This window comes from Neomonachus schauinslandi, chromosome 7 (assembly GCF_002201575.2).
Source record: "Neomonachus schauinslandi chromosome 7, ASM220157v2, whole genome shotgun sequence".
NCBI lineage: Eukaryota > Metazoa > Chordata > Mammalia > Carnivora > Phocidae > Neomonachus > Neomonachus schauinslandi.
This window is the reverse complement of record NC_058409.1, coordinates 136,446,683-136,453,874: the sequence shown is the minus strand read 5'-3', so window position 1 is coordinate 136,453,874 and position 7,192 is coordinate 136,446,683. Positions and strand designations below refer to the sequence as shown.

Sequence of the window (7,192 nt, the reverse complement as noted above, 5' to 3'; positions counted from 1 at the left end):
TACAGATATCAATTAAAACAATATATTTCCTGTTATACTTATTTATTATGGATTCATGACTTAATATAATTAAAAAAATCAAATGCTAGAGCTAATATGCATAAGATACTTGCTTACAAGTAAAAAGCAACTATGAAATGCTAAAAATCTCTATGATAGCATTCATTAAAACATCAATAGCAACACCTGTTAGCTGATGTTCATGACTATAAATTTAGGTAAAATAAGATATTTTGCATAGTAACTTTACCTAATTATATCTTTTGTTAATATCCACCATAGTATTTCTTTTAGAGTTCTTGCACCCAACTCCATGTGGCCAGGAGCTGGGTTCCCCCACACACAACAGAAAGAAATTCTTGGACACCAGCAGGGTGTCCAAAAATTCAACTCAATTCTGACATTATCTACCTGGAGATGGCATTAGTTCCACAGGTTAAGGGTTCAGTCCTACAAGACTGCCCCCTACCCTGCCACTTCAGACGCCAGTCACAATTACCTGTGCTTCTTAATGAGCAGCTACAGATTGGCTGTTCCAACAACCTCTTCCTTGGGTACCATTAATTTGTTATAACAGCTCACAGAACTCAGGGAAACACTTATGTAGGTTTATCAGTTTATTAAAGGATATGATAAAGGACATGAATCAACAGGCAGATGAAGAGATACATAGGGCAATGTCACAAACAAAGGAGCTTCTGTTCTCATGGAGCTTGGGTTCTGACTTGGTAGCATGTGGGAGCACTCTGGTTTCCCAAGCATGGAAACTCTCCAAGAAGGACCAAAAAGTGGTCCTCTAGGGTTTTTATGGAGACTTCGTTACATAGTGATGATTGGCCATTGGTTGATTAAACCTCCACCAGCCCCTCTCCCTACCCCAGAGGTTAGGGAGTGGGACTGAATGTTCCAACCCTTTAATTACATGGTTGGTCCTCCTGGCAACCAGTCCCTGACCTTGGGTGTGGTTTAAAGGACACTTTCATTACTAACAAGACACCATTCACTTTTATGGCTCTGAAGCATTTTCAAGCACTGTGGATAAAGACCAAACATATCTGAAAAATATGTATTTCTTATAAATCATTATGTCACAGTATTATTTTGGGTAAACAACTGACAGATTCAAAGTCACAGCAAATTTTTTTATGTTATGATATTCATGAATCTAGATATTAATATCCACAACCAAGATTTTGTAATCCTCTAAAAGGTAAGTTTTTTTTACAGCTCTATGCAATATATTTAAACATTTTTTTCCACTTATTTTTTTTAATTAACATATAATGTATTATTTGTTTCAGGGGTAGAGGTCTGTGATTCATCAGTCTTACACAATTCACAGCACTCACCATAGCACATAACCTCCCCAATGTCCATCACACAACCACCCCAATCCCCTCCACTCCAGCAACCCTCAGTTTGTTTCCTGAGATTAAGAGTCTCTTATGGTTAGTTATTTTAATTCACAAAATGACTCTGAGAAGTGCATAGCTACTTTTTAATTTGGGGGGGATGGGGTAGGACTTTTAATTTTCCTCTTTGCAACCCTAGGCCAAATACTCTTGGAAGGCATACCCACACCTCTGAATCTATTTAAGTTCTCTCTGTATTCCAGATACCATCTATTTCAGCATGGGACAAATACAGTGTGTCTCCTCATGTGGTGAGTGGGCATCTAATGGAAAGAGACTGCAATGGCTGAACTCCTATGTGTATTACATATATAAAAAGATTTTTTTATTGATTGATGTGGGGATGCAACCACCCACGATGGCATTTTAAAAATAGACTTTATTTTAGATTTACAGAAAAATTGAGAAGATAGTACAAAAAGTTCTTATGTACACCATACCCAGTTTTGCCTATTATTAACATTTTCCATTAATGTGGTGCATATGCTACAATTAACAAATCAATGTGGATACATTCACATTAATTAATGTCCGTTCTTTTTTCTTTTTTAAGTTTTTATTTAAATTCCAGTTAGTTAACATATAGTGCAATATTAATTTCAGGTGTAGAATTTAGTGATTCATCACTTACATACAATACCCAGTGCTCATCCCAGCAAGTGCCGTCCTTAATACGCATCACCCATGTAGTCCATTCCCCCACCCACCTCCCCTCCAGCAACCCTCAGTTTGTTCTCTATAGTTAAGAGTCTCTTTTATGGTTTGCCTGTGTCTTTTTTTTCCATTCAGATTTCCATTCTAGTAGTATCTTTCCTTTTATAAAATGCATTTGAATTTCCAAGGACTTAAACTTATTTAAATTTAATAATGCCACTAATTTCTAAATAAGGCATTGCCTATTTAGAAGTAAATGTATTTTGAAGTAGATATATTTTAACCATATAGATTTTTCTCAGAAATATGATAACATAACATCATTTAATCTTTTTTTAAAATTTTAAAATCCATGTCTTTATTACTTTTTGCACAAAGTATCATTGTCTGCTAATACAAATGGTCAAAATTGCATTTAAATATATGTGGGAGGGTATATTTTAAATTTAATGTGAAGAGCAACTTTCACATGGGATCTGAGACAGATGGAATCCTTCATTGAGCAGAAACACAGATTCCATGATGCTCCTAATGTAATATAATTAAACATCCACTTTAACTGCAAGAAGTTTCTGACCTGTGTTTCACCACTGCATGGCCAATATTGTGTGGGCTACCCATAGCCTTTTTTTTATTATTATTATGTTAATCACCATACATTACATCATTAGTTTTTGATGTAGTGTTCCATGATTCATTGTCTGTGCATAACACCCAGTGCTCCATGCAGAACATGCCCTCCTTAATACCCACCACCAGGCCAACCCATCCCCCCACCCCCCTCCCCTCTAGAACTCTCAGTTTGTTTCTCAGAGTCCATAGTCTCTCATGGTTCGTCTCCCCCCTCCGATTCCTCCCTTTCATTTTTCCCTTCCTACTATCTTCTTCTTCTTTTTTTTTTAACATATAATGTATTATTTGTTTCAGAGGTACAGGTCTGTGATTCCACAGTCTTACTCAATTCACAGCACTCACCATAGCACATACCCTCTCCAATGTCTATCACCCAGCCACCCCATCCCTTCCACCCCCCACCACTCCAGCAACCCTCAGTTTGTTTCCTGAGATTAAGAATTCCTCATATCAGTGAGTTCATATGATACATGTCTTTCTCTGATTGACTTATTTTGCTTAGCATAATACCCTCTAGTTCCATCCACATCGTTGCAAATGGCAAGATTTCCTTTTTTTGATGGCTGCATAATATTCCATTGTGTGTGTGTGTGTATATATATATATATATATATATATATCTCACATCTTCTTTATCCATTCATCTGTTGATGGACATTTTGGCTCTTTCCATAGTTTGGCTATTGTGGACATTGCTGCTATAAACATTGGGGTGCATGTACCCCTTCGGATCACTACATTTGTATCTTTGGGGTAAATACCCAGTAGTGCAATTGCTAGGTCATAGGGTAGCTCTATTTTCAACTTTTTGAGGAACCTCCATACTGTTTTCCAGAGTGGCTGCACCAGCTTGCATTCCCACCAACAGTGTAGGAGGGTTCCCCTTTCTCCACATCCTCGCCAACATCTGTCGATTCCTGACTTGTTAATTTTAGCCATTCTGACTTGTGTGAGGTAGTATCTCATTGAGGTTTTGATTTGGATTTCCCTGATGCCAAGCGATGTTCAACACTTTTTCATGTGTCTGTTGGCCATTTGGATGTCTTCTTTGGAAAAATGTCTGTTCATGTCTTCTGCCCATTTCTTGATCGGATTATTTGTTCTTTGGGTGTTGAGTTTGATAAGTTCTTTATAGATTTTGGATACTAGTCCTTTATCTGATATGTCATTTGCAAATATCTTCTCCCATTCTGTCAGTTGTCTTTTGGTTTTGTTGACTGTTTCCTTCGCTGTACAAAATTTTTTATCTTGATGAGGTCCCAATAGTTCATTTTTGCCCTTGTTTTCCTTGCCTTTGGCGATGTTTCTAGGAAGAAGTTGCTGCGGCTGAGGTTGAAGAGGTTGATGCCTGTGTTCTCCTCTAGAATTTTGATGGACTCCTGTCTCACATTGAGGTCTTTCAACCATTTGGAGTCTATTTTTGTGTGTGGTGTAAGGAAATGGTCCAGTTTCATTCTTCTGCATGTGGCTGTCCAATTTTCCCAACACCATGTGTTGAAGAGACTGTCTTTTTTGCATTGGACATTCTTTCCTGCTTTGTGGAAGATTAGTTGACCATAGAGTTGAGGGTCCATTTCTGGGCTCTCTATCCTGTTCCATTGATCTATGTGTCTGTTTTTGTGCCAGTACCATACTGTCTTGATGATGACAGCTTTGTAATAGAGCTTGAAGTCTGGAATTGTGATGCCACCAGCTTTGCTTTTCTTTTTCAACATTCCTCTGGCTATGCGGGGTCTTTTCTGGTTCCATACAAACTTTAGGATTATTTGTTCCATTTCTTTGAAAAAAGTGGATAGTATTTTGATGGGGATTGCATTGAATGTGTAGATTGCTCTAGGTAGCTTTGACATCTTCACAATATTTGTTCTTCCAATCCATGAGCATGGAACTTTTTTCCATTTCTTTGTGTCTTCTTCACTTTCTTTCATGAGTATTTTATAGTTTTCTGAGTACAGATTCTTTGCCTCTTTGGTTAGATTTATTCCTGATATTTTATGGTTTTGGATGCAATTGTAAATGGGATTGACTCCTTAATTGCTCTTTCTTCTGTCTTGTTGTTGGTGTATGGAAATGACACTGATTTCTGTGCATTGATTTTATATCCTGCACTTTACTGAATTCCTGTATGAGTTCTAGTAGTTTTGGTGTGGAGTCTTTTGGGATTTTCACATAAAGTATTATATTATCTGCAAAGAGTGAGAGTTTGACTTCTTCTTTGCTGATTTGGATGCCTTTTATTTCTTTTTGTTGCCTGATTGCTGTGGCTAGGACTTGTAGTACTATGTTGACCAGCAGTGGTGATAGTGGACATCCCTGCTGTGTTCCTGACCTTAGGGGGAAAGCTCTCAGTTTTTCCCCATTGAGAATGATATTCGCTGTGTGTTTTTCATAGATGGCTTTTATGATATTGAGGTATGTACCCTCTATCCCTATACTCTGAAGAGTTTTGATCAAGAAAGGATGCTGTACTTTGTCAAATGCTTTTTCTGCATCTATTGAGAGGATCATATGGTTCTTGTTCTTTCTTTTATTAACGTATTGTATCACATAGATTGATTTGCAGATGTTGAACCACTCTTGCAGCCCAGGAATAAATCCCACTTTGTCGTGGTGAATAATCCTTTTAATGTACTGTTCGGTCCTATTGACTAATATTTTGGTGAGAATTTTTGCATCCATGTTCATCAGGGATATTGGTCTGTAATTCTCCTTTTTGATGGGGTCTTTGTCTGATTTTGGGATCAAGGTAATGCTGGCCTCATAAAATAAGTTTGGAAGTTGTCCTTCCATTTCAATTTTTTGGAACAGTTTCAGAATAATAGGTATTAATTCTTCTTGAAATGTTTGGTAGAATTCCCCTGGGAAGCCATCTGGCCCTGGGCTCTTGTTTTTTGGGAGATTTTTGATAATTGCTTCAATTTCCTTAGTGGTTATAGGTCTGTTCAGGTTTTCTATTTCTTCCTGGTTCAGTTTTGGTAGTTTATACATCTCTAGGAATGCATCCATTTCTTCCAGATTATCTAATTTGCTGGCATAGAGTTGCTCACAATATGTTCTTATAATTGTTTGTGTTTCTTTGGTGTTGGTTGTGATCTCTCCTCTTTCATTCATGATTTTATTTATTTGGGTCATTTCTCTTTTCTTTTTGATAAGTCTGGCCAGGGGTTTATCAATCTTATTAAGTCTTTCAAAGAACCAGCTCCTAGTTTTGTTGATCTGTTCTACTGTTCTTTTGGTTTCTATTTCATTGATTTCTGTTCTGATCGTTATTATTTCTCTTCTTCTGCTGGGTTTAGGCTTTATTTTCTGTTCTTTCTCCAGCTCTTTTAGGTGTAGGGTTAGGTTATGTATTTGAGACCTTTCTTGTTTCTTTTTTTTTTTTTAAAGATTTTATTTATTTATTTGAGACAGAGAGAACGAGAGAGACAGAGAGCACACGAGAGGGGGGAGGGTCAGAGGGAGAAGCAGGCTCCCTGCCGAGCAGGGAGCCTGATGTGGGACTCGATCCAGGGACTCCAGGATCATGACCTGAGCCAAAGGCAGTCGCTCAACCAACTGAGCCACCCAGGCGCCCGAGACCTTTCTTGTTTCTTGAGAAAGGCTTGTATTGCTATATACTTTCCTCTTAGGACTGCCTTTGCTGCATCCCAAAGATTTTGAACAGTTGTGTTTTCATTTTCATTTGTTTCCATGATTTTTTTTAATTCTTCTTTAATTTCCTGGTTGACCCATTCATTCTTTAGTAGGATGCTCTTTAGCCTCCATGTATTTGAGTTCTTTCTGACTTTCTTCTTGTGATTGAGTTCTATTTTCAAAGCATTGTGGTCCGAAAATATGCAGGGAATGATCCCAATCTTTTGGTACCAGTTGAGACCTGATTTGTGACCTAGGATGTGATCTATTCTGGAGAATATTCCATGGACACTAGAGAAGAATGTGTATTCTGTTGCTTTGGGATGGAATGTTCTGAATATATCTGTGAAGTCCATTTGGTCCAGTGTGTCATTTAAAGTCTTTATTTCCTTGTTGATCTTTTGCTTAGATGATCGCTTCTCGCCCTTTTGGCTAAGATCAAGTGTTGTAACCGTTCTAATCAGTTTAACATTTTATCTTTAAATATGATTTAGAAATGACCAAAACAGATCTTGCAGACTCTGAAAGACATACAGAAAATGTAAAGGGCGTCTTGAGAACTGCTGTGGAATTTATTTTGAATTCTTTCAAAAAGTTATTTTAAAGTGCTTCTATCTATCAAAAAGAACCAGTCCAAAAACTACTGCCTTTTATAGAAAGGTCTCATTTTCTTCCTCTTAACACCATTAGATAAAATATTAATTGAGTCCTATTTAGGTAAACATATTCAATTGTGAAAAATATCTGTATGAGCTGATTTCAAAAAAGTACATTTTGAGTTCCGTAAATTTTCAATTATTTTCGGAAACCACAACAGAGACTACTATGGACTGTGGACTCAATGTTGATTTCCTTCAAAA

At 37.2% G+C, this 7,192-nt stretch overlaps 1 pseudogene; it reads left to right on the top strand.

The window, feature by feature from the left end:
* The first annotated feature begins 6,744 nt into the window (after positions 1-6,744).
* Positions 6,745-6,857, top strand: LOC123325463 (annotated as a pseudogene).
* Positions 6,858-7,192: the final 335 nt, after the last annotated feature.